Raw genomic sequence first — 23,952 nt, forward strand, 5'->3', positions numbered from 1 at the left:
AAGCACTTGACCTGACGTAATATTCAGCCTTATTGTGAGAAATGACATCCCAATGTGTCCCAATATTCTTGTCTGAGCAGATGGTGGATATGGCCAGTGCTTCCACAACACTCACTGCTCACATGTCCGTTGTAAGGACAGCGTAATCAGGGCTGCTTGAATGGATTGAGTGTAGCGACTAAAAGAGGGTGTAGAAACGTTTTGTAGGAATTGATGTCTTTTTTGCTTCTTTCTAAAGCTTCAGATCTTTTCCCATTTTGGAAGGTGCCACGTGTGGATCCTGAAGTCAGTTCCGACTTGTCAAGCACGTAAGAAGTAAAGACACGTGAAGAGAGCCACTTGAAGCAGCTGGGTTATGACACCAGCAACCCCCCCACAGACGTCACAGCACGCAAAAGCAATTTGACGTCCCAAGGACTGTTTTGTAAGAGCAATCTATCGTTAGACGAGAAAATCAGGGGAGAGCGCGAACACAGTCCCCCACTACCAGAAATTATACAGTTGAGATTCCCACATTTGGGGAATTCGCAGGGGTCAGCACAAACAGAGTGCAATGGTTGAGCCTCACCCTGGGTGAACCACTTTCTTGATCATGGTATCTTCCCTGCCAGGTAAGTATGAGTTCTTCACACACTGGGGAGTGGGACCACCACTGGCTGTCCTCTTCACTGAGACGGTAAAGACTACATGCGTTACACCACCCAGACACTGAAATAAAACACTGCAACAAAGACCCTACATACACACACACACACACACACACACAAACAAAGACATCACCAACAAATGCATTGGTGTGCTGCCTCACAAAACGCTTTACTTTGCCATGTTTCCGAAAACCACAACACTTCCCATGATGCACTGCTTCTGAGTGCGTACAATGCTGCTCACCAGAGGGGGCTGCTCCACCAATTCTCTCCCTCCTACAAGGCCCAGGACAGGGGCTCAGTCCTGAACAACTCCCACAAGCAACAGTTATCATTAGCTAATTCAACAAACATCCTCATGCCCTGCTTCAGGTGGGTCACAGTAGGGGTGGACAATAGGACAATATCTTATCCATATCATGATCAACTCAACTATTGCATCTTTCATTACAAACAGTGCGTACTTACAGTCCCGTGCAAAACTTTAGGCAACCCTGGTCAAACGGTCTGTTAGCAAACATTTTTAGCAAGAGACAGTGTAGGATTTTTGTTCTGCACAACATTAGAGTGGAAAGAGGAAAGGAGCACCACGCAACAAAGATGGGCTCCCCAAGAGATTTCAGCTCTCGGATAACTTTTCTCAAGATCTCAGGCCTTAATTAGTTTCTTGGGGCTGTGGCTTGTTCACAGTCTTCGTCAGGAAAGCCCAGCTGACGCAAATGTCAAAGCTTTCTAAAAAGGGATTTCTCAAAGCTTAGCACTGCCGGCCAGCAGCCAGAGGCTCCTCTAATCAGCTACCTAGCACTACGAAAAGTTCAACAACCGCCCACCTCAAAGCAGGAGAAGGCTATAGGAAAAGCGTTTTAAGGTAGCCGCTTCCTCAGCACGTAACGTTGTTGAGAAATGGCAGTCAAAAGGAAGGGCCGAGGCCAAAGGCCAACTTGAGGTCCCTCTTGGAGTAAAGATTTAGCAGGCTCTGGAGTGATGGTGGACTGTTCCACAGTCTAAACAATGAGCCTGATGCATTTTGGAAAGGGCTCCTGTGGGCCGACCAGTCTTGTATCTCCATTCTATGCGTTCCTGTGAAATGTCCCGCTGTCTTGTGTTGCTGCATGGGCTTGAAGAACGACGTCTCGTTTCAATGTCAACAAGTTACAGTGAAGAACGACAATAAAAGCACTTGACCTGACGTAATATTCAGCCTTATTGTGAGAAATGACATCCCAATGTGTCCCAATATTCTTGTCTGAGCAGATGGTGGATATGGCCAGTGCTTCCACAACACTCACTGCTCACATGTCCGTTGTAAGGACAGCGTAATCAGGGCTGCTTGAATGGATTGAGTGTAGCGACTAAAAGAGGGTGTAGAAACGTTTTGTAGGAATTGATGTCTTTTTTGCTTCTTTCTAAAGCTTCAGATCTTTTCCCATTTTGGAAGGTGCCACGTGTGGATCCTGAAGTCAGTTCCGACTTGTCAAGCACGTAAGAAGTAAAGACACGTGAAGAGAGCCACTTGAAGCAGCTGGGTTATGACACCAGCTACCCCCCCGCAGGAGTCACAGCACGCAAAAGCAATTTGACGTCCCAAGGACTGTTTTGTAAAAGCAATCTATCGTTAGACAAGAACATCAGGGGAGAGCGCGAACGCAGTCCCCCACTACCAGAAATTATGCAGTCGAGATTCCCACATTTGGGGAATTCGCAGGGGTCAGCACAACCGGAGTGCAATGGTTGAGCCTCACCCTGGGTGAACCACCTTCTTGATCATGGTATCTCCCCTGCCAGGTAAGTATGAGTTCTTTACACACTGGGGAGTGGGACCACCACTGGCTGTCCTCTTCACTGAGACGGTAAAGACTACATGCGTTACACCACCCAGACACTGAAATAAAACACTGCAACAAAGACCCTACATACACACACACACACAAAGACATCACCAACAAATGCATTGGTGTGCTGCCTCACAAAACGCTTTACTTTGCCATGTTTCCGAAAACCACAACACTTCCCATGATGCACTGCTTCTGAGTGCGTACAATGCTGCTCACCAGAGGGGGCTGCTCCACCAATTCTCTCCCTCCTACAAGGCCCAGGACAGGGGCTCAGTCCTGAACAACTCCCACAAGCAACAGTTATCATTAGCTAATTCAACAAACATCCTCATGCCCTGCTTCAGGTGGGTCACAGTAGGGGTGGACAATAGGACAATTTCTTATCCATATCATGATCAACTCAACTATTGCATCTTTCATTACAAACAGTGCGTACTTACAGTCCCGTGCAAAACTTTAGGCAACCCTGGTCAAACGGTCTGTTAGCAAACATTTTTAGCAAGAGACAGTGTAGGATTTTTGTTCTGCACAACATTAGAGTGGAAAGAGGAAAGGAGCACCACGCAACAAAGATGGGCTCCCCAAGAGATTTCAGCTCTCGGATAACTTTTCTCAAGATCTCAGGCCTTAATTAGTTTCTTGGGGCTGTGGCTTGTTCACAGTCTTCGTCAGGAAAGCCCAGCTGACGCAAATGTCAAAGCTTTCTAAAAAGGGATTTCTCAAAGCTTAGCACTGCCGGCCAGCAGCCAGAGGCTCCTCTAATCAGCTACCTAGCACTACGAAAAGTTCAACAACCGCCCACCTCAAAGCAGGAGAAGGCTATAGGAAAAGCGTTTTAAGGTAGCCGCTTCCTCAGCACGTAACGTTGTTGAGAAATGGCAGTCAAAAGGAAGGGCCGAGGCCAAAGGCCAACTTGAGGTCCCTCTTGGAGTAAAGATTTAGCAGGCTCTGGAGTGATGGTGGACTGTTCCACAGTCTAAACAATGAGCCTGATGCATTTTGGAAAGGGCTCCTGTGGGCCGACCAGTCTTGTATCTCCATTCTATGCGTTCCTGTGAAATGTCCCGCTGTCTTGTGTTGCTGCATGGGCTTGAAGAACGACGTCTCGTTTCAATGTCAACAAGTTACAGTGAAGAACGACAATAAAAGCACTTGACCTGACGTAATATTCAGCCTTATTGTGAGAAATGACATCCCAATGTGTCCCAATATTCTTGTCTGAGCAGATGGTGGATATGGCCAGTGCTTCCACAACACTCACTGCTCACATGTCCGTTGTAAGGACAGCGTAATCAGGGCTGCTTGAATGGATTGAGTGTAGCGACTAAAAGAGGGTGTAGAAACGTTTTGTAGGAATTGATGTCTTTTTTGCTTCTTTCTAAAGCTTCAGATCTTTTCCCATTTTGGAAGGTGCCACGTGTGGATCCTGAAGTCAGTTCCGACTTGTCAAGCACGTAAGAAGTAAAGACACGTGAAGAGAGCCATTTGAAGCAGCTGGGTTATGACACCAGCTACCCCCCCGCAGACGTCACAGCACGCAAAAGCAATTTGACGTCCCAAGGACTGTTTTGTAAGAGCAATCTATCGTTAGACGAGAAAATCAGGGGAGAGCGCGAACGCAGTCCCCCACTACCAGAAATTATGCAGTCGAGATTCCCACATTTGGGGAATTCGCAGGGGTCAGCACAACCGGAGTGCAATGGTTGAGCCTCACCCTGGGTGAACCACCTTCTTGATCATGGTATCTCCCCTGCCAGGTAAGTATGAGTTCTTCACACACTGGGGAGTGGGACCACCACTGGCTGTCCTCTTCACTGAGACGGTAAAGACTACATGCGTTACACCACCCAGACACTGAAATAAAACACTGCAACAAAGACCCTACATACACACACACACACACACACACAAACAAAGACATCACCAACAAATGCATTGGTGTGCTGCCTCACAAAACGCTTTACTTTGCCATGTTTCCGAAAACCACAACACTTCCCATGATGCACTGCTTCTGAGTGCGTACAATGCTGCTCACCAGAGGGGGCTGCTCCACCAATTCTCTCCCTCCTACAAGGCCCAGGACAGGGGCTCAGTCCTGAACAACTCCCACAAGCAACAGTTATCATTAGCTAATTCAACAAACATCCTCATGCCCTGCTTCAGGTGGGTCACAGTAGGGGTGGACAATAGGACAATATCTTATCCATATCATGATCAACTCAACTATTGCATCTTTCATTACAAACAGTGCGTACTTACAGTCCCGTGCAAAACTTTAGGCAACCCTGGTCAAACGGTCTGTTAGCAAACATTTTTAGCAAGAGACAGTGTAGGATTTTTGTTCTGCACAACATTAGAGTGGAAAGAGGAAAGGAGCACCACGCAACAAAGATGGGCTCCCCAAGAGATTTCAGCTCTCGGATAACTTTTCTCAAGATCTCAGGCCTTAATTAGTTTCTTGGGGCTGTGGCTTGTTCACAGTCTTCGTCAGGAAAGCCCAGCTGACGCAAATGTCAAAGCTTTCTAAAAAGGGATTTCTCAAAGCTTAGCACTGCCGGCCAGCAGCCAGAGGCTCCTCTAATCAGCTACCTAGCACTACGAAAAGTTCAACAACCGCCCACCTCAAAGCAGGAGAAGGCTATAGGAAAAGCGTTTTAAGGTAGCCGCTTCCTCAGCACGTAACGTTGTTGAGAAATGGCAGTCAAAAGGAAGGGCCGAGGCCAAAGGCCAACTTGAGGTCCCTCTTGGAGTAAAGATTTAGCAGGCTCTGGAGTGATGGTGGACTGTTCCACAGTCTAAACAATGAGCCTGATGCATTTTGGAAAGGGCTCCTGTGGGCCGACCAGTCTTGTATCTCCATTCTATGCGTTCCTGTGAAATGTCCCGCTGTCTTGTGTTGCTGCATGGGCTTGAAGAACGACGTCTCGTTTCAATGTCAACAAGTTACAGTGAAGAACGACAATAAAAGCACTTGACCTGACGTAATATTCAGCCTTATTGTGAGAAATGACATCCCAATGTGTCCCAATATTCTTGTCTGAGCAGATGGTGGATATGGCCAGTGCTTCCACAACACTCACTGCTCACATGTCCGTTGTAAGGACAGCGTAATCAGGGCTGCTTGAATGGATTGAGTGTAGCGACTAAAAGAGGGTGTAGAAACGTTTTGTAGGAATTGATGTCTTTTTTGCTTCTTTCTAAAGCTTCAGATCTTTTCCCATTTTGGAAGGTGCCACGTGTGGATCCTGAAGTCAGTTCCGACTTGTCAAGCACGTACGAAGTAAAGACACGTGAAGAGAGCCGCTTGAAGCAGCTGGGTTATGACACCAGCTACCCCCCCGCAGGAGTCACAGCACGCAAAAGCAATTTGACGTCCCAAGGACTGTTTTGTAAGAGCAATCTATCGTTAGACGAGAAAATCAGGGGAGAGCGCGAACGCAGTCCCCTACTACCAGAAATTATGCAGTCAAGATTCCCACATTTGGGGAATTCGCAGGGGTCAGCACAACCGGAGTGCAATGGTTGAGCCTCACCCTGGGTGAACCACCTTCTTGATCATGGTATCTCCCCTGCCAGGTAAGTATGAGTTCTTCACACACTGGGGAGTGGGACCACCACTGGCTGTCCTCTTCACTGAGACGGTAAAGACTACATGCGTTACACCACCCAGACACTGAAATAAAACACTGCAACAAAGACCCTACATACACACACACACAAACAAAGACATCACCAACAAATGCATTGGTGTGCTGCCTCACAAAACGCTTTACTTTGCCATGTTTCCGAAAACCACAACACTTCCCATGATGCACTGCTTCTGAGTGCGTACAATGCTGCTCACCAGAGGGGGCTGCTCCACCAATTCTCTCCCTCCTACAAGGCCCAGGACAGGGGCTCAGTCCTGAACAACTCCCACAAGCAACAGTTATCATTAGCTAATTCAACAAACATCCTCATGCCCTGCTTCAGGTGGGTCACAGTAGGGGTGGACAATAGGACAATATCTTATCCATATCATGATCAACTCAACTATTGCATCTTTCATTACAAACAGTGCGTACTTACAGTCCCGTGCAAAACTTTAGGCAACCCTGGTCAAACGGTCTGTTAGCAAACATTTTTAGCAAGAGACAGTGTAGGATTTTTGTTCTGCACAACATTAGAGTGGAAAGAGGAAAGGAGCACCACGCAACAAAGATGGGCTCCCCAAGAGATTTCAGCTCTCGGATAACTTTTCTCAAGATCTCAGGCCTTAATTAGTTTCTTGGGGCTGTGGCTTGTTCACAGTCTTCGTCAGGAAAGCCCAGCTGACGCAAATGTCAAAGCTTTCTAAAAAGGGATTTCTCAAAGCTTAGCACTGCCGGCCAGCAGCCAGAGGCTCCTCTAATCAGCTACCTAGCACTACGAAAAGTTCAACAACCGCCCACCTCAAAGCAGGAGAAGGCTATAGGAAAAGCGTTTTAAGGTAGCCGCTTCCTCAGCACGTAACGTTGTTGAGAAATGGCAGTCAAAAGGAAGGGCCGAGGCCAAAGGCCAACTTGAGGTCCCTCTTGGAGTAAAGATTTAGCAGGCTCTGGAGTGATGGTGGACTGTTCCACAGTCTAAACAATGAGCCTGATGCATTTTGGAAAGGGCTCCTGTGGGCCGACCAGTCTTGTATCTCCATTCTATGCGTTCCTGTGAAATGTCCCGCTGTCTTGTGTTGCTGCATGGGCTTGAAGAACGACGTCTCGTTTCAATGTCAACAAGTTACAGTGAAGAACGACAATAAAAGCACTTGACCTGACGTAATATTCAGCCTTATTGTGAGAAATGACATCCCAATGTGTCCCAATATTCTTGTCTGAGCAGATGGTGGATATGGCCAGTGCTTCCACAACACTCACTGCTCACATGTCCGTTGTAAGGACAGCGTAATCAGGGCTGCTTGAATGGATTGAGTGTAGCGACTAAAAGAGGGTGTAGAAACGTTTTGTAGGAATTGATGTCTTTTTTGCTTCTTTCTAAAGCTTCAGATCTTTTCCCATTTTGGAAGGTGCCACGTGTGGATCCTGAAGTCAGTTCCGACTTGTCAAGCACGTACGAAGTAAAGACACGTGAAGAGAGCCGCTTGAAGCAGCTGGGTTATGACACCAGCTACCCCCCCGCAGGAGTCACAGCACGCAAAAGCAATTTGACGTCCCAAGGACTGTTTTGTAAGAGCAATCTATCGTTAGACGAGAAAATCAGGGGAGAGCGCGAACGCAGTCCCCTACTACCAGAAATTATGCAGTCAAGATTCCCACATTTGGGGAATTCGCAGGGGTCAGCACAACCGGAGTGCAATGGTTGAGCCTCACCCTGGGTGAACCACCTTCTTGATCATGGTATCTCCCCTGCCAGGTAAGTATGAGTTCTTCACACACTGGGGAGTGGGACCACCACTGGCTGTCCTCTTCACTGAGACGGTAAAGACTACATGCGTTACACCACCCAGACACTGAAATAAAACACTGCAACAAAGACCCTACATACACACACACACAAACAAAGACATCACCAACAAATGCATTGGTGTGCTGCCTCACAAAACGCTTTACTTTGCCATGTTTCCGAAAACCACAACACTTCCCATGATGCACTGCTTCTGAGTGCGTACAATGCTGCTCACCAGAGGGGGCTGCTCCACCAATTCTCTCCCTCCTACAAGGCCCAGGACAGGGGCTCAGTCCTGAACAACTCCCACAAGCAACAGTTATCATTAGCTAATTCAACAAACATCCTCATGCCCTGCTTCAGGTGGGTCACAGTAGGGGTGGACAATAGGACAATATCTTATCCATATCATGATCAACTCAACTATTGCATCTTTCATTACAAACAGTGCGTACTTACAGTCCCGTGCAAAACTTTAGGCAACCCTGGTCAAACGGTCTGTTAGCAAACATTTTTAGCAAGAGACAGTGTAGGATTTTTGTTCTGCACAACATTAGAGTGGAAAGAGGAAAGGAGCAACACGCAACAAAGATGGGCTCCCCAAGAGATTTCAGCTCTCGGATAACTTTTCTCAAGATCTCAGGCCTTAATTAGTTTCTTGGGGCTGTGGCTTGTTCACAGTCTTCGTCAGGAAAGCCCAGCTGACGCAAATGTCAAAGCTTTCTAAAAAGGGATTTCTCAAAGCTTAGCACTGCCGGCCAGCAGCCAGAGGCTCCTCTAATCAGCTACCTAGCACTACGAAAAGTTCAACAACCGCCCACCTCAAAGCAGGAGAAGGCTATAGGAAAAGCGTTTTAAGGTAGCCGCTTCCTCAGCACGTAACGTTGTTGAGAAATGGCAGTCAAAAGGAAGGGCCGAGGCCAAAGGCCAACTTGAGGTCCCTCTTGGAGTAAAGATTTAGCAGGCTCTGGAGTGATGGTGGACTGTTCCACAGTCTAAACAATGAGCCTGATGCATTTTGGAAAGGGCTCCTGTGGGCCGACCAGTCTTGTATCTCCATTCTATGCGTTCCTGTGAAATGTCCCGCTGTCTTGTGTTGCTGCATGGGCTTGAAGAACGACGTCTCGTTTCAATGTCAACAAGTTACAGTGAAGAATGACAATAAAAGCACTTGACCTGACGTAATATTCAGCCTTATTGTGAGAAATGACATCCCAATGTGTCCCAATATTCTTGTCTGAGCAGATGGTGGATATGGCCAGTGCTTCCACAACACTCACTGCTCACATGTCCGTTGTAAGGACAGCGTAATCAGGGCTGCTTGAATGGATTGAGTGTAGCGACTAAAAGAGGGTGTAGAAACATTTTGTAGGAATTGATGTCTTTTTTGCTTCTTTCTAAAGCTTCAGATCTTTTCCCATTTTGGAAGGTGCCACGTGTGGATCCTGAAGTCAGTTCCGACTTGTCAAGCACGTAAGAAGTAAAGACACGTGAAGAGAGCCACTTGAAGCAGCTGGGTTATGACACCAGCAACCCCCCCACAGACGTCACAGCACGCAAAAGCAATTTGACGTCCCAAGGACTGTTTTGTAAGAGCAATCTATCGTTAGACGAGAAAATCAGGGGAGAGCGCGAACACAGTCCCCCACTACCAGAAATTATACAGTTGAGATTCCCACATTTGGGGAATTCGCAGGGGTCAGCACAAACAGAGTGCAATGGTTGAGCCTCACCCTGGGTGAACCACTTTCTTGATCATGGTATCTTCCTTGCCAGGTAAGTATGAGTTCTTCACACACTGGGGAGTGGGACCACCACTGGCTGTCCTCTTCACTGAGACGGTAAAGACTACATGCGTTACACCACCCAGACACTGAAATAAAACACTGCAACAAAGACCCTACATACACACACACACACACACACACAAACAAAGACATCACCAACAAATGCATTGGTGTGCTGCCTCACAAAACGCTTTACTTTGCCATGTTTCCGAAAACCACAACACTTCCCATGATGCACTGCTTCTGAGTGCGTACAATGCTGCTCACCAGAGGGGGCTGCTCCACCAATTCTCTCCCTCCTACAAGGCCCAGGACAGGGGCTCAGTCCTGAACAACTCCCACAAGCAACAGTTATCATTAGCTAATTCAACAAACATCCTCATGCCCTGCTTCAGGTGGGTCACAGTAGGGGTGGACAATAGGACAATATCTTATCCATATCATGATCAACTCAACTATTGCATCTTTCATTACAAACAGTGCGTACTTACAGTCCCGTGCAAAACTTTAGGCAACCCTGGTCAAACGGTCTGTTAGCAAACATTTTTAGCAAGAGACAGTGTAGGATTTTTGTTCTGCACAACATTAGAGTGGAAAGAGGAAAGGAGCACCACGCAACAAAGATGGGCTCCCCAAGAGATTTCAGCTCTCGGATAACTTTTCTCAAGATCTCAGGCCTTAATTAGTTTCTTGGGGCTGTGGCTTGTTCACAGTCTTCGTCAGGAAAGCCCAGCTGACGCAAATGTCAAAGCTTTCTAAAAAGGGATTTCTCAAAGCTTAGCACTGCCGGCCAGCAGCCAGAGGCTCCTCTAATCAGCTACCTAGCACTACGAAAAGTTCAACAACCGCCCACCTCAAAGCAGGAGAAGGCTATAGGAAAAGCGTTTTAAGGTAGCCGCTTCCTCAGCACGTAACGTTGTTGAGAAATGGCAGTCAAAAGGAAGGGCCGAGGCCAAAGGCCAACTTGAGGTCCCTCTTGGAGTAAAGATTTAGCAGGCTCTGGAGTGATGGTGGACTGTTCCACAGTCTAAACAATGAGCCTGATGCATTTTGGAAAGGGCTCCTGTGGGCCGACCAGTCTTGTATCTCCATTCTATGCGTTCCTGTGAAATGTCCCGCTGTCTTGTGTTGCTGCATGGGCTTGAAGAACGACGTCTCGTTTCAATGTCAACAAGTTACAGTGAAGAACGACAATAAAAGCACTTGACCTGACGTAATATTCAGCCTTATTGTGAGAAATGACATCCCAATGTGTCCCAATATTCTTGTCTGAGCAGATGGTGGATATGGCCAGTGCTTCCACAACACTCACTGCTCACATGTCCGTTGTAAGGACAGCGTAATCAGGGCTGCTTGAATGGATTGAGTGTAGCGACTAAAAGAGGGTGTAGAAACGTTTTGTAGGAATTGATGTCTTTTTTGCTTCTTTCTAAAGCTTCAGATCTTTTCCCATTTTGGAAGGTGCCACGTGTGGATCCTGAAGTCAGTTCCGACTTGTCAAGCACGTAAGAAGTAAAGACACGTGAAGAGAGCCACTTGAAGCAGCTGGGTTATAACACCAGCTACCCCCCCGCAGGAGTCACAGCACGCAAAAGCAATTTGACGTCCCAAGGACTGTTTTGTAAAAGCAATCTATCGTTAGACAAGAACATCAGGGGAGAGCGCGAACGCAGTCCCCCACTACCAGAAATTATGCAGTCGAGATTCCCACATTTGGGGAATTCGCAGGGGTCAGCACAACCGGAGTGCAATGGTTGAGCCTCACCCTGGGTGAACCACCTTCTTGATCATGGTATCTCCCCTGCCAGGTAAGTATGAGTTCTTTACACACTGGGGAGTGGGACCACCACTGGCTGTCCTCTTCACTGAGACGGTAAAGACTACATGCGTTACACCACCCAGACACTGAAATAAAACACTGCAACAAAGACCCTACATACACACACACACACAAAGACATCACCAACAAATGCATTGGTGTGCTGCCTCACAAAACGCTTTACTTTGCCATGTTTCCGAAAACCACAACACTTCCCATGATGCACTGCTTCTGAGTGCGTACAATGCTGCTCACCAGAGGGGGCTGCTCCACCAATTCTCTCCCTCCTACAAGGCCCAGGACAGGGGCTCAGTCCTGAACAACTCCCACAAGCAACAGTTATCATTAGCTAATTCAACAAACATCCTCATGCCCTGCTTCAGGTGGGTCACAGTAGGGGTGGACAATAGGACAATTTCTTATCCATATCATGATCAACTCAACTATTGCATCTTTCATTACAAACAGTGCGTACTTACAGTCCCGTGCAAAACTTTAGGCAACCCTGGTCAAACGGTCTGTTAGCAAACATTTTTAGCAAGAGACAGTGTAGGATTTTTGTTCTGCACAACATTAGAGTGGAAAGAGGAAAGGAGCACCACGCAACAAAGATGGGCTCCCCAAGAGATTTCAGCTCTCGGATAACTTTTCTCAAGATCTCAGGCCTTAATTAGTTTCTTGGGGCTGTGGCTTGTTCACAGTCTTCGTCAGGAAAGCCCAGCTGACGCAAATGTCAAAGCTTTCTAAAAAGGGATTTCTCAAAGCTTAGCACTGCCGGCCAGCAGCCAGAGGCTCTTCTAATCAGCTACCTAGCACTACGAAAAGTTCAACAACCGCCCACCTCAAAGCAGGAGAAGGCTATAGGAAAAGCGTTTTAAGGTAGCCGCTTCCTCAGCACGTAACGTTGTTGAGAAATGGCAGTCAAAAGGAAGGGCCGAGGCCAAAGGCCAACTTGAGGTCCCTCTTGGAGTAAAGATTTAGCAGGCTCTGGAGTGATGGTGGACTGTTCCACAGTCTAAACAATGAGCCTGATGCATTTTGGAAAGGGCTCCTGTGGGCCGACCAGTCTTGTATCTCCATTCTATGCGTTCCTGTGAAATGTCCCGCTGTCTTGTGTTGCTGCATGGGCTTGAAGAACGACGTCTCGTTTCAATGTCAACAAGTTACAGTGAAGAACGACAATAAAAGCACTTGACCTGACGTAATATTCAGCCTTATTGTGAGAAATGACATCCCAATGTGTCCCAATATTCTTGTCTGAGCAGATGGTGGATATGGCCAGTGCTTCCACAACACTCACTGCTCACATGTCCGTTGTAAGGACAGCGTAATCAGGGCTGCTTGAATGGATTGAGTGTAGCGACTAAAAGAGGGTGTAGAAACGTTTTGTAGGAATTGATGTCTTTTTTGCTTCTTTCTAAAGCTTCAGATCTTTTCCCATTTTGGAAGGTGCCACGTGTGGATCCTGAAGTCAGTTCCGACTTGTCAAGCACGTAAGAAGTAAAGACACGTGAAGAGAGCCACTTGAAGCAGCTGGGTTATGACACCAGCTACCCCCCCGCAGACGTCACAGCACGCAAAAGCAATTTGACGTCCCAAGGACTGTTTTGTAAGAGCAATCTATCGTTAGACGAGAAAATCAGGGGAGAGCACGAACGCAGTCCCCCACTACCAGAAATTATGCAGTCGAGATTCCCACATTTGGGGAATTCGCAGGGGTCAGCACAACCGGAGTGCAATGGTTGAGCCTCACCCTGGGTGAACCACCTTCTTGATCATGGTATCTCCCCTGCCAGGTAAGTATGAGTTCTTCACACACTGGGGAGTGGGACCACCACTGGCTGTCCTCTTCACTGAGACGGTAAAGACTACATGCGTTACACCACCCAGACACTGAAATAAAACACTGCAACAAAGACCCTACATACACACACACACACACACACACAAACAAAGACATCACCAACAAATGCATTGGTGTGCTGCCTCACAAAACGCTTTACTTTGCCATGTTTCCGAAAACCACAACACTTCCCATGATGCACTGCTTCTGAGTGCGTACAATGCTGCTCACCAGAGGGGGCTGCTCCACCAATTCTCTCCCTCCTACAAGGCCCAGGACAGGGGCTCAGTCCTGAACAACTCCCACAAGCAACAGTTATCATTAGCTAATTCAACAAACATCCTCATGCCCTGCTTCAGGTGGGTCACAGTAGGGGTGGACAATAGGACAATATCTTATCCATATCATGATCAACTCAACTATTGCATCTTTCATTACAAACAGTGCGTACTTACAGTCCCGTGCAAAACTTTAGGCAACCCTGGTCAAACGGTCTGTTAGCAAACATTTTTAGCAAGAGACAGTGTAGGATTTTTGTTCTGCACAACATTAGAGTGGAAAGAGGAAAGGAGCACCACGCAACAAAGATGGGCTCCCCAAGAGATTTCAGCTCTCGGATAACTTTTCTCAAGATCTCAGGCCTTAATTAGTTTCTTGGGGCTGTGGCTTGTTCACAGTCTTCGTCAGGAAAGCCCAGCTGACGCAAATGTCAAAGCTTTCTAAAAAGGGATTTCTCAAAGCTTAGCACTGCCGGCCAGCAGCCAGAGGCTCCTCTAATCAGCTACCTAGCACTACGAAAAGTTCAACAACCGCCCACCTCAAAGCAGGAGAAGGCTATAGGAAAAGCGTTTTAAGGTAGCCGCTTCCTCAGCACGTAACGTTGTTGAGAAATGGCAGTCAAAAGGAAGGGCCGAGGCCAAAGGCCAACTTGAGGTCCCTCTTGGAGTAAAGATTTAGCAGGCTCTGGAGTGATGGTGGACTGTTCCACAGTCTAAACAATGAGCCTGATGCATTTTGGAAAGGGCTCCTGTGGGCCGACCAGTCTTGTATCTCCATTCTATGCGTTCCTGTGAAATGTCCCGCTGTCTTGTGTTGCTGCATGGGCTTGAAGAACGACGTCTCGTTTCAATGTCAACAAGTTACAGTGAAGAACGACAATAAAAGCACTTGACCTGACGTAATATTCAGCCTTATTGTGAGAAATGACATCCCAATGTGTCCCAATATTCTTGTCTGAGCAGATGGTGGATATGGCCAGTGCTTCCACAACACTCACTGCTCACATGTCCGTTGTAAGGACAGCGTAATCAGGGCTGCTTGAATGGATTGAGTGTAGCGACTAAAAGAGGGTGTAGAAACGTTTTGTAGGAATTGATGTCTTTTTTGCTTCTTTCTAAAGCTTCAGATCTTTTCCCATTTTGGAAGGTGCCACGTGTGGATCCTGAAGTCAGTTCCGACTTGTCAAGCACGTAAGAAGTAAAGACACGTGAAGAGAGCCACTTGAAGCAGCTGGGTTATGACACCAGCTACCCCCCCGCAGGAGTCACAGCACGCAAAAGCAATTTGACGTCCCAAGGACTGTTTTGTAAAAGCAATCTATCGTTAGACAAGAACATCAGGGGAGAGCGCGAACGCAGTCCACCACTACCAGAAATTATGCAGTCGAGATTCCCACATTTGGGGAATTAGCAGGGGTCAGCACAACCGGAGTGCAATGGTTGAGCCTCACCCTGGGTGAACCACCTTCTTGATCATGGTATCTCCCCTGCCAGGTAAGTATGAGTTCTTTACACACTGGGGAGTGGGACCACCACTGGCTGTCCTCTTCACTGAGACGGTAAAGACTACATGCGTTACACCACCCAGACACTGAAATAAAACACTGCAACAAAGACCCTACATACACACACACACACAAAGACATCACCAACAAATGCATTGGTGTGCTGCCTCACAAAACGCTTTACTTTGCCATGTTTCCGAAAACCACAACACTTCCCATGATGCACTGCTTCTGAGTGCGTACAATGCTGCTCACCAGAGGGGGCTGCTCCACCAATTCTCTCCCTCCTACAAGGCCCAGGACAGGGGCTCAGTCCTGAACAACTCCCACAAGCAACAGTTATCATTAGCTAATTCAACAAACATCCTCATGCCCTGCTTCAGGTGGGTCACAGTAGGGGTGGACAATAGGACAATTTCTTATCCATATCATGATCAACTCAACTATTGCATCTTTCATTACAAACAGTGCGTACTTACAGTCCCGTGCAAAACTTTAGGCAACCCTGGTCAAACGGTCTGTTAGCAAACATTTTTAGCAAGAGACAGTGTAGGATTTTTGTTCTGCACAACATTAGAGTGGAAAGAGGAAAGGAGCACCACGCAACAAAGATGGGCTCCCCAAGAGATTTCAGCTCTCGGATAACTTTTCTCAAGATCTCAGGCCTTAATTAGTTTCTTGGGGCTGTGGCTTGTTCACAGTCTTCGTCAGGAAAGCCCAGCTGACGCAAATGTCAAAGCTTTCTAAAAAGGGATTTCTCAAAGCTTAGCACTGCCGGCCAGCAGCCAGAGGCTCTTCTAATCAGCTACCTAGCACTACGAAAAGTTCAACAACCGCCCACCTCAAAGCAGGAGAAGGCTATAGGAAAAGCGTTTTAAGGTAGCCGCTTCCTCAGCACGTAACGTTGTTGAGAAATGGCAGTCAAAAGGAAGGGCCGAGGCCAAAGGCCAACTTGAGGTCCCTCTTGGAGTAAAGATTTAGCAGGCTCTGGAGTGATGGTGGACTGTTCCACAGTCTAAACAATGAGCCTGATGCATTTTGGAAAGGGCTCCTGTGGGCCGACCAGTCTTGTATCTCCATTCTATGCGTTCCTGTGAAATGTCCCGCTGTCTTGTGTTGCTGCATGGGCTTGAAGAACGACGTCTCGTTTCAATGTCAACAAGTTACAGTGAAGAACGACAATAAAAGCACTTGACCTGACGTAATATTCAGCCTTATTGTGAGAAATGACATCCCAATGTGTCCCAATATTCTTGTCTGAGCAGATGGTGGATATGGCCAGTGCTTCCACAACACTCACTGCTCACATGTCCGTTGTAAGGACAGCGTAATCAGGGCTGCTTGAATGGATTGAGTGTAGCGACTAAAAGAGGGTGTAGAAACGTTTTGTAGGAATTGATGTCTTTTTTGCTTCTTTCTAAAGCTTCAGATCTTTTCCCATTTTGGAAGGTGCCACGTGTGGATCCGGAAGTCAGTTCCGACTTGTCAAGCACGTAAGAAGTAAAGACACGTGAAGAGAGCCACTTGAAGCAGCTGGGTTATGACACCAGCTACCCCCCCGCAGACGTCACAGCACGCAAAAGCAATTTGACGTCCCAAGGACTGTTTTGTAAGAGCAATCTATCGTTAGACGAGAAAATCAGGGGAGAGCGCGAACGCAGTCCCCCACTACCAGAAATTATGCAGTCGAGATTCCCACATTTGGGGAATTCGCAGGGGTCAGCACAACCGGAGTGCAATGGTTGAGCCTCACCCTGGGTGAACCACCTTCTTGATCATGGTATCTCCCCTGCCAGGTAAGTATGAGTTCTTCACACACTGGGGAGTGGGACCACCACTGGCTGTCCTCTTCACTGAGATGGTAAAGACTACATGCGTTACACCACCCAGACACTGAAATAAAACACTGCAACAAAGACCCTACATACACACACACACACAAAGACATCACCAACAAATGCATTGGTGTGCTGCCTCACAAAACGCTTTACTTTGCCATGTTTCCGAAAACCACAACACTTCCCATGATGCACTGCTTCTGAGTGCGTACAATGCTGCTCACCAGAGGGGGCTGCTCCACCAATTCTCTCCCTCCTACAAGGCCCAGGACAGGGGCTCAGTCCTGAACAACTCCCACAAGCAACAGTTATCATTAGCTAATTCAACAAACATCCTCATGCCCTGCTTCAGGTGGGTCACAGTAGGGGTGGACAATAGGACAATATCTTATCCATATCATGATCAACTCAACTATTGCATCTTTCATTACAAACAGTGCGTACTTACAGTCCCGTGCAAAACTTTAGGCAACCCTGGTCAAACGGTCTGTTAGCAAACATTTTTAGCAAGAGACAGTGTAGGATTTTTGTTCTGCACAACATTAGAGTGGAAAGAGGAAAGGAGCACCACGCAACAAAGATGGGCTCCCCAAGAGATTTCAGCTCTCGGATAACTTTTCTCAAGATCTCAGGCCTTAATTAGTTTCTTGGGGCTGTGGCTTGTTCACAGTCTTCGTCAGGAAAGCCCAGCTGACGCAAATGTCAAAGCTTTCTAAAAAGGGATTTCTCAAAGCTTAGCACTGCCGGCCAGCAGCCAGAGGCTCCTCTAATCAGCTACCTAGCACTACGAAAAGTTCAACAACCGCCCACCTCAAAGCAGGAGAAGGCTATAGGAAAAGCGTTTTAAGGTAGCCGCTTCCTCAGCACGTAACGTTGTTGAGAAATGGCAGTCAAAAGGAAGGGCCGAGGCCAAAGGCCAACTTGAGGTCCCTCTTGGAGTAAAGATTTAGCAGGCTCTGGAGTGATGGTGGACTGTTCCACAGTCTAAACAATGAGCCTGATGCATTTTGGAAAGGGCTCCTGTGGGCCGACCAGTCTTGTATCTCCATTCTATGCGTTCCTGTGAAATGTCCCGCTGTCTTGTGTTGCTGCATGGGCTTGAAGAACGACGTCTCGCTTCAATGTCAACAAGTTACAGTGAAGAACGACAATAAAAGCACTTGACCTGACGTAATATTCAGCCTTATTGTGAGAAATGACATCCCAATGTGTCCCAATATTCTTGTCTGAGCAGATGGTGGATATGGCCAGTGCTTCCACAACACTCACTGCTCACATGTCCGTTGTAAGGACAGCGTAATCAGGGCTGCTTGAATGGATTGAGTGTAGCGACTAAAAGAGGGTGTAGAAACGTTTTGTAGGAATTGATGTCTTTTTTGCTTCTTTCTAAAGCTTCAGATCTTTTCCCATTTTGGAAGGTGCCACGTGTGGATCCTGAAGTCAGTTCCGACTTGTCAAGCACGTAAGAAGTAAAGACACGTGAAGAGAGCCACTTGAAGCAGCTGGGTTATGACACCAGCTACCCCCCCGCAGGAGTCACAGCACGCAAAAGCAATTTGACGTCCCAAGGACTGTTTTGTAAAAGCAATCTATCGTTAGACAAGAACATCAGGGGAGAGCGCGAACGCAGTCCCCCACTACCAGAAATTATGCAGTCGAGATTCCCACATTTGGGGAATTCGCAGGGGTCAGCACAACCGGAGTGCAATGGTTGAGCCTCACCCTGGGTGAACCACCTTCTTGATCATGGTATCTCCCCTGCCAGGTAAGTATGAGTTCTTTACACACTGGGGAGTGGGACCACCACTGGCTGTCCTCTTCACTGAGACGGTAAAGACTACATGCGTTACACCACCCAGACACTGAAATAAAACACTGCAACAAAGACCCTACATACACACACACACACAAAGACATCACCAACAAATGCATTGGTGTGCTGCCTCACAAAACGCTTTACTTTGCCATGTTTCCGAAAACCACAACACTTCCCATGATGCACTGCTTCTGAGTGCGTACAATGCTGCTCACCAGAGGGGGCTGCTCCACCAATTCTCTCCCTCCTACAAGGCCCAGGACAGGGGCTCAGTCCTGAACAACTCCCACAAGCAACAGTTATCATTAGCTAATTCAACAAACATCCTCATGCCCTGCTTCAGGTGGGTCACAGTAGGGGTGGACAATAGGACAATTTCTTATCCATATCATGATCAACTCAACTATTGCATCTTTCATTACAAACAGTGCGTACTTACAGTCCCGTGCAAAACTTTAGGCAACCCTGGTCAAACGGTCTGTTAGCAAACATTTTTAGCAAGAGACAGTGTAGGATTTTTGTTCTGCACAACATTAGAGTGGAAAGAGGAAAGGAGCACCACGCAACAAAGATGGGCTCCCCAAGAGATTTCAGCTCTCGGATAACTTTTCTCAAGATCTCAGGCCTTAATTAGTTTCTTGGGGCTGTGGCTTGTTCACAGTCTTCGTCAGGAAAGCCCAGCTGACGCAAATGTCAAAGCTTTCTAAAAAGGGATTTCTCAAAGCTTAGCACTGCCGGCCAGCAGCCAGAGGCTCCTCTAATCAGCTACCTAGCACTACGAAAAGTTCAACAACCGCCCACCTCAAAGCAGGAGAAGGCTATAGGAAAAGCGTTTTAAGGTAGCCGCTTCCTCAGCACGTAACGTTGTTGAGAAATGGCAGTCAAAAGGAAGGGCCGAGGCCAAAGGCCAACTTGAGGTCCCTCTTGGAGTAAAGATTTAGCAGGCTCTGGAGTGATGGTGGACTGTTCCACAGTCTAAACAATGAGCCTGATGCATTTTGGAAAGGGCTCCTGTGGGCCGACCAGTCTTGTATCTCCATTCTATGCGTTCCTGTGAAATGTCCCGCTGTCTTGTGTTGCTGCATGGGCTTGAAGAACGACGTCTCGTTTCAATGTCAACAAGTTACAGTGAAGAACGACAATAAAAGCACTTGACCTGACGTAATATTCAGCCTTATTGTGAGAAATGACATCCCAATATTCTTGTCTGAGCAGATGGTGGATATGGCCAGTGCTTCCACAACACTCACTGCTCACATGTCCGTTGTAAGGACAGCGTAATCAGGGCTGCTTGAATGGATTGAGTGTAGCGACTAAAAGAGGGTGTAGAAACGTTTTGTAGGAATTGATGTCTTTTTTGCTTCTTTCTAAAGCTTCAGATCTTTTCCCATTTTGGAAGGTGCCACGTGTGGATCCTGAAGTCAGTTCCGACTTGTCAAGCACGTAAGAAGTAAAGACACGTGAAGAGAGCCACTTGAAGCAGCTGGGTTATGACACCAGCTACCCCCCCGCAGACGTCACAGCACGCAAAAGCAATTTGACGTCCCAAGGACTGTTTTGTAAGAGCAATCTATCGTTAGACGAGAAAATCAGGGGAGAGCGCGAACGCAGTCCCCCACTACCAGAAATTATGCAGTCGAGATTCCCACATTTGGGGAATTCGCAGGGGTCAGCACAACCGGAGTGCAATGGTTGAGCCTCACCCTGGGTGAACCACCTTCTTGATCATGGTATCTCCCCTGCCAGGTAAGTATGAGTTCTTCACACACTGGGGAGTGGGACCACCACTGGCTGTCCTCTTCACTGAGATGGTAAAGACTACATGCGTTACACCACCCAGACACTGAAATAAAACACTGCAACAAAGACCCTACATACACACACACACACAAAGACATCACCAACAAATGCATTGGTGTGCTGCCTCACAAAACGCTTTACTTTGCCATGTTTCCGAAAACCACAACACTTCCCATGATGCACTGCTTCTGAGTGCGTACAATGCTGCTCACCAGAGGGGGCTGCTCCACCAATTCTCTCCCTCCTACAAGGCCCAGGACAGGGGCTCAGTCCTGAACAACTCCCACAAGCAACAGTTATCATTAGCTAATTCAACAAACATCCTCATGCCCTGCTTCAGGTGGGTCACAGTAGGGGTGGACAATAGGACAATATCTTATCCATATCATGATCAACTCAACTATTGCATCTTTCATTACAAACAGTGCGTACTTACAGTCCCGTGCAAAACTTTAGGCAACCCTGGTCAAACGGTCTGTTAGCAAACATTTTTAGCAAGAGACAGTGTAGGATTTTTGTTCTGCACAACATTAGAGTGGAAAGAGGAAAGGAGCACCACGCAACAAAGATGGGCTCCCCAAGAGATTTCAGCTCTCGGATAACTTTTCTCAAGATCTCAGGCCTTAATTAGTTTCTTGGGGCTGTGGCTTGTTCACAGTCTTCGTCAGGAAAGCCCAGCTGACGCAAATGTCAAAGCTTTCTAAAAAGGGATTTCTCAAAGCTTAGCACTGCCGGCCAGCAGCCAGAGGCTCCTCTAATCAGCTACCTAGCACTACGAAAAGTTCAACAACCGCCCACCTCAAAGCAGGAGAAGGCTATAGGAAAAGCGTTTTAAGGTAGCCGCTTCCTCAGCACGTAACGTTGTTGAGAAATGGCAGTCAAAAGGAAGGGCCGAGGCCAAAGGCCAACTTGAGGTCCCTCTTGGAGTAAAGATTTAGCAGGCTCTGGAGTGATGGTGGACTGTTCCACAGTCTAAACAATGAGCCTGATGCATTTTGGAAAGGGCTCCTGTGGGCCGACCAGTCTTGTATCTCCATTCTATGCGTTCCTGTGAAATGTCCCGCTGTCTTGTGTTGCTGCATGGGCTTGAAGAACGACGTCTCGCTTCAATGTCAACAAGTTACAGTGAAGAACGACAATAAAAGCACTTGACCTGACGTAATATTCAGCCTTATTGTGAGAAATGACATCCCAATGTGTCCCAATATTCTTGTCTGAGCAGATGGTGGATATGGCCAGTGCTTCCACAACACTCACTGCTCACATGTCCGTTGTAAGGACAGCGTAATCAGGGCTGCTTGAATGGATTGAGTGTAGCGACTAAAAGAGGGTGTAGAAACGTTTTGTAGGAATTGATGTCTTTTTTGCTTCTTTCTAAAGCTTCAGATCTTTTCCCATTTTGGAAGGTGCCACGTGTGGATCCTGAAGTCAGTTCCGACTTGTCAAGCACGTAAGAAGTAAAGACACGTGAAGAGAGCCACTTGAAGCAGCTGGGTTATGACACCAGCTACCCCCCCGCAGGAGTCACAGCACGCAAAAGCAATTTGACGTCCCAAGGACTGTTTTGTAAAAGCAATCTATCGTTAGACAAGAACATCAGGGGAGAGCGCGAACGCAGTCCCCCACTACCAGAAATTATGCAGTCGAGATTCCCACATTTGGGGAATTCGCAGGGGTCAGCACAACCGGAGTGCAATGGTTGAGCCTCACCCTGGGTGAACCACCTTCTTGATCATGGTATCTCCCCTGCCAGGTAAGTATGAGTTCTTTACACACTGGGGAGTGGGACCACCACTGGCTGTCCTCTTCACTGAGACGGTAAAGACTACATGCGTTACACCACCCAGACACTGAAATAAAACACTGCAACAAAGACCCTACATACACACACACACACAAAGACATCACCAACAAATGCATTGGTGTGCTGCCTCACAAAACGCTTTACTTTGCCATGTTTCCGAAAACCACAACACTTCCCATGATGCACTGCTTCTGAGTGCGTACAATGCTGCTCACCAGAGGGGGCTGCTCCACCAATTCTCTCCCTCCTACAAGGCCCAGGACAGGGGCTCAGTCCTGAACAACTCCCACAAGCAACAGTTATCATTAGCTAATTCAACAAACATCCTCATGCCCTGCTTCAGGTGGGTCACAGTAGGGGTGGACAATAGGACAATTTCTTATCCATATCATGATCAACTCAACTATTGCATCTTTCATTACAAACAGTGCGTACTTACAGTCCCGTGCAAAACTTTAGGCAACCCTGGTCAAACGGTCTGTTAGCAAACATTTTTAGCAAGAGACAGTGTAGGATTTTTGTTCTGCACAACATTAGAGTGGAAAGAGGAAAGGAGCACCACGCAACAAAGATGGGCTCCCCAAGAGATTTCAGCTCTCGGATAACTTTTCTCAAGATCTCAGGCCTTAATTAGTTTCTTGGGGCTGTGGCTTGTTCACAGTCTTCGTCAGGAAAGCCCAGCTGACGCAAATGTCAAAGCTTTCTAAAAAGGGATTTCTCAAAGCTTAGCACTGCCGGCCAGCAGCCAGAGGCTCCTCTAATCAGCTACCTAGCACTACGAAAAGTTCAACAACCGCCCACCTCAAAGCAGGAGAAGGCTATAGGAAAAGCGTTTTAAGGTAGCCGCTTCCTCAGCACGTAACGTTGTTGAGAAATGGCAGTCAAAAGGAAGGGCCGAGGCCAAAGGCCAACTTGAGGTCCCTCTTGGAGTAAAGATTTAGCAGGCTCTGGAGTGATGGTGGACTGTTCCACAGTCTAAACAATGAGCCTGATGCATTTTGGAAAGGGCTCCTGTGGGCCGACCAGTCTTGTATCTCCATTCTATGCGTTCCTGTGAAATGTCCCGCTGTCTTGTGTTGCTGCATGGGCTTGAAGAACGACGTCTCGTTTCAATGTCAACAAGTTACAGTGAAGAACGACAATAAAAGCACTTGACCTGACGTAATATTCAGCCTTATTGTGAGAAATGACATCCCAATATTCTTGTCTGAGCAGATGGTGGATATGGCCAGTGCTTCCACAACACTCACTGCTCACATGTCCGTTGTAAGGACAGCGTAATCAGGGCTGCTTGAATGGATTGAGTGTAGCGACTAAAAGAGGGTGTAGAAACGTTTTGTAGGAATTGATGTCTTTTTTGCTTCTTTCTAAAGCTTCAGATCTTTTCCCATTTTGGAAGGTGCCACGTGTGGATCCTGAAGTCAGTTCCGACTTGTCAAGCACGTAAGAAGTAAAGACACGTGAAGAGAGCCACTTGAAGCAGCTGGGTTATGACACCAGCTACCCCCCCCGCAGGAGTCACAGCACGCAAAAGCAATTTGACGTCCCAAGGACTGTTTTGT

At 47.4% G+C, this 23,952-nt stretch overlaps 13 non-coding genes across 13 annotated transcripts; all 13 read right to left on the minus strand.

The window, feature by feature from the left end:
• Positions 1–455: 455 nt before the first annotated feature.
• Positions 456–619, minus strand: LOC140563147 (U1 spliceosomal RNA). Its single transcript, XR_011980378.1, has one exon. It is a non-coding gene; the product is annotated as a U1 spliceosomal RNA (small nuclear RNA).
• Positions 620–2,276: 1,657 nt separating this feature from the next.
• On the minus strand, positions 2,277–2,440 carry LOC140563030 (U1 spliceosomal RNA). Its single transcript, XR_011980269.1, has one exon. It is a non-coding gene; the product is annotated as a U1 spliceosomal RNA (small nuclear RNA).
• A 1,643-nt stretch (positions 2,441–4,083) lies between these two features.
• On the minus strand, positions 4,084–4,247 carry LOC140563031 (U1 spliceosomal RNA). Its single transcript, XR_011980270.1, has one exon. It is a non-coding gene; the product is annotated as a U1 spliceosomal RNA (small nuclear RNA).
• A 1,655-nt stretch (positions 4,248–5,902) lies between these two features.
• LOC140563078 (U1 spliceosomal RNA) lies at positions 5,903–6,066 on the minus strand. The gene has a single exon (XR_011980314.1). It is a non-coding gene; the product is annotated as a U1 spliceosomal RNA (small nuclear RNA).
• A 1,645-nt stretch (positions 6,067–7,711) lies between these two features.
• LOC140563079 (U1 spliceosomal RNA) lies at positions 7,712–7,875 on the minus strand. The gene has a single exon (XR_011980315.1). It is a non-coding gene; the product is annotated as a U1 spliceosomal RNA (small nuclear RNA).
• Positions 7,876–9,520: 1,645 nt separating this feature from the next.
• Positions 9,521–9,684, minus strand: LOC140563148 (U1 spliceosomal RNA). The gene has a single exon (XR_011980379.1). It is a non-coding gene; the product is annotated as a U1 spliceosomal RNA (small nuclear RNA).
• Positions 9,685–11,339: 1,655 nt separating this feature from the next.
• On the minus strand, positions 11,340–11,503 carry LOC140563033 (U1 spliceosomal RNA). Its single transcript, XR_011980272.1, has one exon. It is a non-coding gene; the product is annotated as a U1 spliceosomal RNA (small nuclear RNA).
• A 1,643-nt stretch (positions 11,504–13,146) lies between these two features.
• LOC140563085 (U1 spliceosomal RNA) lies at positions 13,147–13,310 on the minus strand. Its single transcript, XR_011980320.1, has one exon. It is a non-coding gene; the product is annotated as a U1 spliceosomal RNA (small nuclear RNA).
• A 1,655-nt stretch (positions 13,311–14,965) lies between these two features.
• Positions 14,966–15,129, minus strand: LOC140563137 (U1 spliceosomal RNA). The gene has a single exon (XR_011980369.1). It is a non-coding gene; the product is annotated as a U1 spliceosomal RNA (small nuclear RNA).
• Positions 15,130–16,772: 1,643 nt separating this feature from the next.
• LOC140563034 (U1 spliceosomal RNA) lies at positions 16,773–16,936 on the minus strand. The gene has a single exon (XR_011980273.1). It is a non-coding gene; the product is annotated as a U1 spliceosomal RNA (small nuclear RNA).
• A 1,643-nt stretch (positions 16,937–18,579) lies between these two features.
• Positions 18,580–18,743, minus strand: LOC140563036 (U1 spliceosomal RNA). The gene has a single exon (XR_011980274.1). It is a non-coding gene; the product is annotated as a U1 spliceosomal RNA (small nuclear RNA).
• A 1,633-nt stretch (positions 18,744–20,376) lies between these two features.
• Positions 20,377–20,540, minus strand: LOC140563037 (U1 spliceosomal RNA). Its single transcript, XR_011980275.1, has one exon. It is a non-coding gene; the product is annotated as a U1 spliceosomal RNA (small nuclear RNA).
• Positions 20,541–22,183: 1,643 nt separating this feature from the next.
• On the minus strand, positions 22,184–22,347 carry LOC140563038 (U1 spliceosomal RNA). Its single transcript, XR_011980276.1, has one exon. It is a non-coding gene; the product is annotated as a U1 spliceosomal RNA (small nuclear RNA).
• Positions 22,348–23,952: the final 1,605 nt, after the last annotated feature.

This window comes from Salminus brasiliensis, chromosome 9 (genome assembly GCF_030463535.1).
Source record: "Salminus brasiliensis chromosome 9, fSalBra1.hap2, whole genome shotgun sequence".
Lineage (NCBI taxonomy): Eukaryota > Metazoa > Chordata > Actinopteri > Characiformes > Bryconidae > Salminus > Salminus brasiliensis.